Genomic DNA, 11890 nt, shown 5'->3' with positions numbered 1-11890 from the left:
GGGCGCCTGATCGCGTTTCCGGTGGTAGGTTGTGGCATCCGGCGCCCACCCATGTCCCGTCGCTAAAAGGTTTTTTCCCCCCAAGTCTCCACGGGATGCGCACAAGCACCCAACGGCACATGCGCACAAGCACCCAACAGCACATGCGCACACTTCGTTTAAAAACAACACAGCCCCCTCCTCTTTTCCATACCCCCCCCCACTCCTGGCTCGGCCTGCTCGAGAGGAACTATCTGCACCGGCGGCAGAGGGGGAGGTGCAGGGGGGGGCGTGGCGGGAGGGCGGCTCGGCTGAAGCTCATCCTGGAGGGGACCGGACGGAGGACACAGTTTGCATTCCTCTGCAGCCCTGGAAGGGGTTAAACCCGCGGAGCCTTTTGCTAGAGAGGCCGCTTCTTTGCCGCGCCGCAGGATTGTCCTGTGATCGGCACCTCCCCCCTAACCATGGGACCTCTACGGGACGTCTGATCGCGCAACTGCGCGTTATTTTGCTCCGGGGCAAACAGCCACGCTCCCCCCCCCCGCATTTTCCTGCCCGTGTGACCGGGGCCAGTGTAATCCTAATGAGTGTTGTGCCCTTCTAAGTACATTGCAGTCAATCAGGCCCATAGCTACAATGGAAGATCTTGGGGCTAGGCCCCCCAACGTACTGGCAAGGCCCCATGACTTCCCATCCAGCCCAGGATATTCCTGCATGGCTTTCTGGCACAAAGGGCTGGCTGTGGTGGCCACGTGGAGCCAGACAACACCTCTGTATTTCCCCCAGAAACGTAATTAAATTACATTTAATTCGATTAGCCAGTGCCCCCTAAGAAATTTAAATACCCTACCCCCCGACTTTAAAAATAATGGCTACAGGCCTGCAGTCAATGGGCTTAGAAGGGTGTGACTCTGCTTAGAATTACACAGCAAAGCCACATGCGTGATCAAAATACCCATGAGCTATAGGAGCCAATCACCGAGACGCTCAGTGGCAGGCTTTATGGCAGTTTGCAACACTGTAGAGATGGGCCGCTTTCCATTTCAGCTTACTTGCTGTCATCATGCTGGAAGTGGGTGACTGTTTCTTATTCATTGCACTGTTCTCTCAGACTTAGTATACCATCCTAAACACACCCATGTCTATGGTCCTCTGCTCCTCTTTATGTATCCATCTATTTATTTATTATACTGCCCTTAGTTTTCCAACTGCTCTGAATTCCCTCCCAGCTCCTTGGTTACATTCAGACATTACAATAAGACCTAGTTTGTTTAAACCATGGATTTATGCAGCAAACTCTGGTTAGTTCGATCTAAGTAGCAAATTCCAGCCATTGTCCCAGCCCAGTTTAACAACTTCTTGCTGCCTTTATGCCTCCCAGTAAGGAGGCCCCACTGGTGGACCTCCTGATAGCACCTGATATTTTTGGCCACTGTGTGACAGAGTGTTGGACTGGATGGGCCATTGGCCTGATCCAACATTGGCTTCTCTTATGTTCTTATTTCTTAACATCTCCCTTCTTCTGCTGGTTCTGTGGCCAGACAGCTGCAATAGAGCAAAGCTAGTCAACAAGCAGTGGTTTGTGATTTCAAATGTCAGAACAAACCACAGTTAGTACAAACTGCAGTTAACAAACCGGTTGCAAACCTAGTTTACCCAGTCTGGTATCATCAAGCAAACCCTGGTTTGTTTGACTGTCTACATTGGACATCACATTTGGCCCTAACCCAGCTAGATCTAACCACAGCTTGGTCAAGCCATAGTTCATGGTAACATCAGAAACCAGTCTCCCAACATGGGCATAATGCTGCGATCAGAGAATTGGATGCTGGGCCTCCCTTCCACTGAGTGTAGAGTCTTCCTCTGGAGCAACAGGGAGTTGTAAGACCAACATGCTACTGTCAACAGTAAAAGAGTAGTTGGTCTTTAACAAGGCAACCCAGACGGAGATATATTGCCATGCTTTGATTGCTGATTCAGTGACTGCTAACACATGATTAGGCCGCTGATTGCCAAGAGCAACTGTGTTCAAACCAAGAGGTTTATTCTGGCCGAGATTCATGCATTACATGGATCCACATCCCCTTTCAGGGGATTTTTGGCCATAACAAAATGGGCAAGGGACCCGTTTTTTGCCCATAATAAAATGGGCAACAGACCAAAGATAACTTTGACTACTGGTCTTTGATACATTATTTCATCTATGAAATTGACCAATGATTGCAAAAGGACTTTAAAAAACCTCCAAGTACTTATTTTTTAGGGTTTGGCTTGATTCCTTGTGCAAACGGAAAGCTTAAGAAGAACTGTCGTGAGTCCAAAGGTGACTGTAGCACTGATACATATATTAAAGGTTCTCTCTTCAGGCAGAGATCAGCACATGAGTTACCACTTGGCTCCTCTGCAATGCTGCTGCCATAATTGCCTCTCACGCTGCAATTGCAACTTATTTGTATAATTCCCCCCCCCCTTTACTTAAGACGTTTTGTTAACATTTTATACTGCCTGTGCCAATGCAATAAACCATCTGAATGAATACCCCAAGACAAGAGCTGACTTTGCAATTACCTTTTGCTTCAAAGGCAGTCTTTGCTAGGAATAGCTGTAGGATGGCGCTTCAAGCTGTCCTTTCTTTTCAGGTACAAGTGTGGAGGGCTGCAAGGAGAACAAAGGACACTTTCCCATTTCCTCTGCACTGCAGGTCACTATGTAGGAGTACAGAGTGGACTTGCAACGGTCCCATAGTGAGGGAACAAGGCTCCATCCCCATTCATCTTCCTTTGGTGCACTGAGAATCTGTGCCCAAACTTAGAAAGTTTTGACTCTCAAAAGTTTATACCCCCCAAATCCTGTTGGTCCCTAAGATGCTGCTGGACTCGAATTTAACATGAACAGGAGAATCACATGGTACACATTTTGGACTATATCACTGCAGACAGAGGGGGTCTCTATATTTTACAGTTCCGCAGGGCCTGCAAGATGGAGCTCTTCCACCAGGCCTTTAGTTAAGGAGCCGCACCCAACACACTAAGGCCCTGTGCCCAGTACCACCACTGACAGCCTGAGTTTCGCCGACTTTAAAATCAAATACCGACTACATTTAGTAGTATGTTGATGCTACCCTGCTTTCGCCATCGCCACTAAAATTGTTTACTAGCACCTTGTGTTTTTATGCTTTTACCTATATTGTTTTAGCTGCTGCATTTTATGTAAGCCGGCCTGAGCCTGCTCCAGCGGGGAGGGCGGGATGTAAATCAAATAAATAAATAAAAATATATTGAAACAAAACTCATTAATATTAGAAACTGAGTTGTCAGGCAAAGGTGTTCTAGCCCAGGTTTCTCCTTGCCGGTTTTCTGTGTCGTGGAACCTTGCTGTATTCCCGCACTCAAATAATTATCACACATAACCACCCCATAATACCTTAATTCTGCTGCAGCAGAACTCTAGTCTTAAGAGTTTAATTTTCTTCTTTTCTGTAAGATGGTTTGGACGGTGTGTGTTAAATAAGTCGCTGCCAAGCGAAACTGATAGTGATTTTTATCTCAGAAGAATCACACAAATGAAGCATTCAAGTCGCCAGGCACTGATTGGAGGGCCTTGGCAAAGTGCCAGTTTTCACTTGCAGCATTCCTTGGCTAAATTGGATCCAGATGTTTACATGGCATAAAATATTAACAAACATCTCCCAGGGGTAGCCAATAGTTATTGAGCTAGTAAATTAATAAACCGTGCTTCCAAAAAGATTCATTAAGGTGACTACCCAGACTTTAGCCAACCATCTATTTTGGCTTATTTATTTTAATAAAGTTGGATGTGTTATTCTAATTTAATTAATTACAGCCACTTTAAGGTCATATTTGCCTAGGTTATTATGCTGCATAGTATTTTGGAAAGCAGTACTGATTCGGGTTGTTTAAAAAATAATTCCAGAGCCAGTTTGGTATAGTGGTTAAGAGTGTGGATTCTAATCTGGGAGAACTGGGTTTGATTCCCCACTCTTCCTCATGCAGCTGCTGGTGTGACCCTGGGTCAGTCATAATTTCTTTCAGAGCTGTTCTCTCAAGGACAGAGAGAGTTCTCTCAGCCCCAACTATCTCACAGGGTGTCTGTTATGGGGAGGGGGAGGGGACTATAAGCTGCTCTGAGACACCTCCGGGTAGTGAAGGGCAGGGTATAAATCCAATCTCTTCTTCTTCTTCTTCTTCTCCTCCTCCTCCCTACTACTACTTTCTCATCTTTTAGACGTTCATCCCCCTCCCTTTTAAAACAAGAAACTGGGCTGGGTTAACCATTTGACAATAGGACCCACTCATTTATGTCTCTTTTTGTAGTTTGATAAGTTAGGGTGTCACTAGCATAAAATCACCCCTATTCCATTATTCTGTCTCAAACTCCAAATACTGTACTCTTCTCAAAAAGTGGAAGCATTTGTCCTGGACTCTGAAGGCAGGAATAAATGGCTGAATTAGTCTCCCCCCCTAGACAAAGGTCAGCATGGTGAGAGTCTAGATGCGATGAGGACTACACTGTGCAAGCTGAGGTGGAAGAATATAGATGGTGAATTTTATGTTCATCCAGAGGAAAGATTCTTCCCCATTGCATAAAGCCGAACACTATCACTTACAATGCATTCTTTTTCAGCAGCAGCTGTACTACTTCATGCAAGGACTCCACAGATTTATGGCAGTTTTGCAGTGCTCTGAGCCAGCACTGTGCACACAGCTTTGGGAAGGGGCTGTGGCTCAGAGACAGAGCATCTGCTTGGCATGCAGAAGGTCCCAGGTTCAATCCCCGGCATCTCCAGTTAAAAGGACCAGGTGGGGAGGTTGTGAAAAAGACCTCTGCCTGCAACGTTGGAGAGCTGCTGCCAGTCTGAGTAGACAAGACCAGGGCTATTTTGGGGCAGGAACGCACAGGAACAGAGTTCCGGCTGGCTCCCAAGCTGGCCACGCCCAGCAGGAACTCATTAGCATAATAGGCCGCACCCAACAGCAGAAACTCATTAGGATTGGCTACATTAGGGGTGTGTGGCCTAACATGCAAAGGAGTCCCTGCTACAAAAAAAGGCCCTGGGTTTTGACCACAAACAAGGTGAACAGAATAAGAAGCAAAAGGTGGGTGTGGCTGGATGGCCACACTTCTGGCAACATGGGGGGGCGGCCTAATGTGCTAATGAGCTGTGCTGTCAGGGGTGTGGCCCAATATGCTAATGAGTTTCGGCTGTTGGGTGTGGCCTATTATGCTAATGAGTTCCCGCTGGGCTTTTTCTACAAAAAGAGCCCTGGGTCACAAGACTGACCTCGATGGACCAAATGCCTGATTCAGTAGAAGGCAGCTTCATGGGTGCTCATCCAAGGCTACAGCTGCAATTATCTCAAGGACTCAGGAGTGAGCAGCGCAGCCTAAACTAACAGATGATGTTGCACCTTTATAGGTTTGCCCTGGATCTTCCAGATGTTTTAAAAATGCAACTAAGTAGTCCATGGTTGAGCTCAGCACTGTCTGTTTGTTTGGGTTGCTCTTGCAGCACAATAGGTATGGGTTCTGCCCTTGACATGCCGTTTGCTAAGTGCTGCGTACTGTCTTTCAGGTTGAAACAGAGTTGGCTGTTCAGGTTTTCATGCTCCCATTGTGCTTTCTCCTCCTCCCACTGGGCAAAGTCCCAGTCCTCCTCCTGCTTAATTAGGGTCAAACTGGCATATCTGGTTTAGGCCAGGCGTTTCACTTGCACCTTTGCAATAGCCACGGCAAGTGAATTTAGGCTTGCAGCATGAGCTGGCAGCCAGGAAAGGCCAACAGCATTTTTATATAGGAAAGCAAAGCTGTTTAATTGTCTTTCCCAACTATGTTTCAAGGTTTAGGGCTTTTTTCCCCCCTTTAAAAATCTGTATCCGTTTTAATGTATACATTGGTGGTGGGAAGCGGGTGAGGAATCTGACGTTTATTATATGCCTCAAAATATTAAGAAAGAAAAGTCTGGGGGGAAACGGGGGAAAGGGTTTATTTTGATATTGCTAGCTGGTAGCTGGGGAGGGAAGGCAACATGATGTAGGCCCATCTTGTCAGATCTCAGAAGCTAAGAAGTGTCAGTACTTGGATGGATTCCCACTGAGGAAGACTGTGCAGAGGAAGGCAGTAGCAAACCACCTCTGCTTCTCACAACTTGAAAGGCACTTACTGGGGTTGCCATAAGTTGGTTGTGAGTTGACAGCACTTATGTACATAGAGAGCCAGTTGGGTGTAGTGATTAAGAGCACCGACTCAAATCTGAGAGAATCGGGTTTGATTCCCCACTCCTCCACATGCAGCTGCTGGTGTGACCTTGGGTCAATCATAAGTTCTCTCAGGGCTTTTCTCTAAAGGGCAGTTCTTGAGAGAGCTCTCTCAGCTCCACCTACCTCACAGGGTGTCTGTTGTGGGGAGGGGAAGGGGATGGAAATTGTAAGCCGCTCTGAGACTCCTTTGGGTAGTGAGGGGTGGGGTATAAACCCAGTCTCCCCTCTCTCCTCCCCTAGTTGGTAGCTGGAGAGTAAAGAACCAGCATGAGCCAGTGGATGGAGAGCTTATGAACAAATACATGGAGAGCTATGGAAGAAAAAGTAGTGTTGGTTTTATATCCTGCCCTTCACTACCCAAAGGAATCTCAGGGCGGCTTACAATCACCTTCCCTTCCTCTCCCCACAACAGACACCCTGTGAGGTAGGTGGGGCTGAGAGAGCACTAAGAAAGCTGTGACTGACCCAAGGTCACCCAGCTGGCTTCATGTGGAGCAGTGGGGAATGAAACCCCATTCTCCAGATTAGAATCCGCCATTCTTAACCGCTACACCACAGCTGGCTCTCAAGCTCAAGGTTCCCAAAATCCTATAGCACGACAGCAGGCCAACAAACGCCAATCAATGGGGAGACTCCGAGGGGCCACTAGTATTTAGTCTTATTAACAGATTCTATCTCAAATATCCCTCAGCCTTTTATTTAACAATATGAGTTGGCAAAGTGTAGCTGTCTGAGTGTCTGACTAGGTCAGGGGGTTCCTGGGTCAAATATCCCCTTTGTCGTGATGCTCACAGGTTGGGTCACCTTGACCTAGTCACCCTCTTTAAGCTCTCGCAGGGCTGTTGTGGGGATAAAATGGGGGACGGGAGAACAAGGAGCTCCTTGAAGGAAGAATGGGATAAAAAATGACCTCTTTTTATAGCTTCGGGGGCCTTCTCTCAAACTCCATCCCTTCTGTTAATCATCGTCATGTTCACTTCCGCAGTAAAATCTGCCCATGCACTTAGGGCTGGATAAAAACCCCTTTGAAGAAGAACTACCATGACCCCACCCAGGGCTATTTTTGGGCAGGAACGCACAGGAATGGAGTTCCGGCTGACTTCCAAGTTGGCCACGCCCAGCAGGAACTTATTAGCATAATAGGCCACACCCAACAGCAGAAACCCATTAGGATTGGCTACATTAGGGGTGTGTGGCCTAACATGCAAAGGAGTTCCTGCTACAAAAAAAGCCCTGGGTTTTGACCACAAACAAGGTAAACAGAATAACAAGCAAAAGGTGGGTGTGGCTGGATAACCACACTTCTGGTAACATGGGGGTGCGGCCTAGTATGCTAATGAGCTGTGCTGTCAGGGGTGTGGCCCAATATGCTAATGAGTTCCTGCAGTTGGGTGTGGCCTATTATGCTAATGAGTTCCTGCTGGGCTTTTTCTACAAAAAGATCCCTGACCCCGCCCCTTAGAGGACATGACCACATGCAGAAAACCATCCAAGACAGAAGGTTAATGCTTCCACTGGTCTTATTGGAATTATGACTGATCATTAGGTTTTAAATTAATTAATTTACGCCCTGTGATATTTTGCATCTTAAATATGTTGCACACTACCCTGAGCCCTCCAGGGGAGGGTGGTTTAGAAATTTAATAAATACCATAAATACCAAGAAGAAGAAGAAGTGGTGGTAGTGGTGGTAATAGTATTGATGTTTGTATGGTTTGTTCCATACATTCCGAGCCCTCAAGGGAGGACAGTCTGTGCTGTTGGAATAGCCCGTTTGTCCCCACAGTCTCCTCCTTACAACCTGCTCCATTTCATGGGGTCAGCATATGAGTCGCTTCCGGAAGCTCTGTTCTATATACCTAAGCTAATAGTACTTTAACTATGTCTCCATATACCCAGAACTGGCTCAAAAATTCTTACGATAGAAAAGCTCCTTAGGTTCAAGTCAGAAATGTTCAGATAAATGTTGGAAATGTAAAAATAAGATAGGTACATTTTATCATATGTGGTGGCTTTGCGATGTAACAAAGAGATACTGGAGATGGGTCCACGAGATGATGCAAGAGATACTGAGAACTAAAATACCATTTTTGCTGGAAATATTATTACTAAACATATTTCCAAAGGATTTTGATAAAGGTGATAGATATTTGATAGTACACCTGTCTACGGCAGCAAGAATATTATATGCTAATATTGGAAACAAATGGAAGCACCAAAGAAGCAAGAATATGTGAATAAACTGTTGGAGATGGCTGAAAATGACAAACTGTCATCGTTGATGAGAGGGACAACAGACCCAACATTTCAAAACACGTGGAAAAAACTGACTGGTACAATATAAATGCATAGTTTAAAGTAATGAAATTTTTGGTATTATTAATCTCTTTTAGTTAAATAGAAACTATGTTAAAAAGATAAGAGTATACAGAAACTTAAGCAAACCCATAGAAATTTTTAAATATGGTAATAGAGTTATAAGAAAATATACTGATCTCTTTGTATGTTTTATGTGTGTAAGTGGATGTTTGCTATATGTTGTATGTATGTTTGTTTGTGTATAATATGAAAAATAATAAAAGTGTACCTAATGGGTACTTTAAAAAAAAGAAAAGAAATGAGGTTACCAAAGCTGTCCCCGTGAAATGAATCTGACGTGTAAATAAAAAGCGACAATTAAAGGAACAATGGAATCAATTATGATAATTATATAAAAAGTAATGAGGTCCTTCTTAATACAGGAAATATGTAATTGGTTTTTAATGATGCCCCAATTAAGAGTCGTTATTGCCACAACTGAATCAGAATTATGTATACTTATTAGCGTACCAGTATATTGGCTTGATCGTACCGTGAAAAGATAAGAGAGTGTTATGGTTTTAATTAGGCTTCTCTTTTTCACAGGAAAAAGAATCATCCCAAGGATTATTTGGTATAGATATAAACAGTGGGTTGGATCTAAATCATAGCCATTGGTACTTCTACTTTCGTGGAAGGATATGTCTGGATCCAACAGCATGGCTTGATTCCAAACCACTATTTACTTCCAGGGGTCATTTCGTAAAAAAAGAGGTGCAGGAACTCATTAGCATAACTTATTAGCACAACTTATTTGCATATGCCACGCCCCCTGACATCACTGGAAGTGTGTCAGAAGGCAACACCCACCGCTCAGGCTCCACTGGACTCTTTTGGATTGCTAGCTATTGGATGGGGGGGAGAACATGGAGATCTGTCCTCGCAGAGGAGGGAGAGCTTGTACCTGAATAAAACCTGGTCTTAAAGGTGCCACTGGACTGTTTTGGACCGGGGGGCCGGGGGGAGCTCTGCAACTTACCTGGCTGCTTCTTGCTCTGACTGAGGGCTGCTGGGAGCAGGGGGTCGGGCTTGTTGCATGTGCCCGCCCCCTGGGCTCTTGACTGCCGGAGCTCCGCTCCTGTGCGCTCCTGCGGGAAATGACCCCTGTTTACTTCTATGGCCTGTGATCCTGAGACTTTGGTGGGTAAAGGTAAATTCCATCTGGGTCTTTGTCAGCAGAATAAAACTAGACACTTATGCTTTTGAAAGAGACGAAGGAAGTAAGGGCAAAGTGCCCTTCCTCAGAAAACATTATTGTGTCCCAACACCAGAACAGGCGCAGGCAAACGTGTTGCAGAGGCAGTCCAATGCTGAAGTGGCAAACTGTGTTTTTTGACTGGCAGGCACAATCTTTAATGAGTAATGTGGCCTGTATTTCAAAGGAAACACAGGTGAGGCAGCAAGAGTTTGAACTCGGGAATCTGAACAGATGGACCCAAGAGGGGGAAACCGATGACTCGCTCTCTCCTGTGCAGGTGTGCTGCCAGTGCAGGTAGCCAGTTGGCAGTACAGCAGGTCAGCCGGGATCAAGCGGCACAAGGGTGCCAGTGTTGTTCCATGTGGTCGACGCCAGCCTGACTCTGCAGTCCCAAGCAATTTGTTGTGCAAGCAAAAGACTAAGCTGCTCTTAAGTTACCTGTTCCAGCTGGACCGCTTACGCCAGTACCTGTTTTGCCTCCAGGTTGCCTGACAGTATTATTCCAAGACCCTTACAAGTAGGATTATGAATTTTATTCGGAAAAACCTAGTTGCTTACACAGTCCCCCCAGGGCCATCGTACCCTTCCTGTGAAACATCCCACATATCAGGGCTATTTTTGGGCAGGAACGCACAGGAACGGAGTTCCGGCTGGCTCCCGAGTTGGCCACGCCCAGCAGGAACTCATTAGCATAACAGACCACACCCAACAGCTGCAACTCATTAGGACTGGCTACATTAGGGGCGTGTGGTCTAACACACAAAGGGTTCCTGCTACAAAGAAAGCCCTGGGTTTTGACAACAAACAAGGTAAAGAGAATAAGAAGCAAAAGGTGGGCGTAGCTGGATGACCACAGTTCTGGTAATGTGGGGGTGTGGCCTAACATGCTAATGAGCGGTGCTGTCAGGGGTGTGGTTGAATATGCTAATGAGTTTCAGCTATTGGGTGTGGCTTATTATGCTAATGAGTTCCTGCTGGGCTTTTTCTACAAAAAAAGCCCTGCCACATACTCATCTCATGCCGTTGCACCTAAATGCAATGCCAATGCACTCCCAAAGCCTTGCCACTCCTCTTCCCATCTCCCGTTTCCAAAATCCCGCTATCATCCATTCTTTGGGTGTCCTGCGTGGCACCATCCCACCATGCCTTTTGTCAATTGCTAAAGACGGCTGTTTTTCAAGGGGCCTTTATGACTACATTTTAAAGGTCTTGGTGTGGTGAACCTTGGAGCTGCTGATTTTGATATATGCTTTGATCTTGCTGGCTGGTTTAAGTGTCATATACACTGCATTCTTCTGGCCTGTGAAGTTTGTTAACATTGATACATGTTTACGCTTCTTATAGATTTGGTATTAAATGTTGAGGATTGCGTTGCTTTTCAAAGTGGCTGTAATCCGCCTTGGGGATCTGATTGGAAGAAAAGGAAAGTGATGCATATTCTTATAAAGTAAAGGTAAAGGTTCCCTTGCTCGAAAGCCAGTCATCCGACTCTGCAGTGCTCATCTCCGTTTCAAAGCCGAAGATGTTTCCGTAGTCATGTGGCTGGCACGACTAAACACCGAGGTGCACGGAACGCTGTTACCTTCCCACCGAAGTGGTACCTATTTATCTACTTGCAATTTCTTGCTTTCGAACTGCTAGGTTGGCAGGAGCTGCAACTAGAGACGGGAGCTCACTCCGTCATGTGGCACACTCGGGGTCTCGAACTGCCGAACTACTGACCATCCACAGCCTGCAGTTCAGCGTCTTAACCACTTGAGCCACCGCAGCTCCTGCATATTCTTATAATCATACAATAATATAATATACCATTACATATTGCATATTATAATATGCTATATGTTACAATGTGTGTATGTGTTAAATGCTGTCAGGTTGCTTCCAATTTATGGCAACTCTATGAATTAATAATCTCCAGAATGTCTGATTGTTAACAGCTTCGCTCAGGTCTTGCAGACTGAAGGCCGTGGCTTCCTTGAGGGAGTCCATCCATCTCATGTCGGGTCTTCCTCTTTTCCTGCTGCTGTCAACCAAGGCTCCCTTTAAGCTGTGGAGTCCTGTGAGCAAAAATTCTACT

The sequence above is a fragment of the Gekko japonicus genome, unplaced genomic scaffold, assembly GCF_001447785.1.
Source record: "Gekko japonicus isolate JY-2015 unplaced genomic scaffold, Gekko_japonicus_V1.1 scaffold1804, whole genome shotgun sequence".
In the NCBI taxonomy this organism is placed as follows: domain Eukaryota; kingdom Metazoa; phylum Chordata; class Lepidosauria; order Squamata; family Gekkonidae; genus Gekko; species Gekko japonicus.
The sequence above is the reverse complement of the archived record's forward strand: the minus strand, read 5'-3'. Positions refer to the sequence as shown.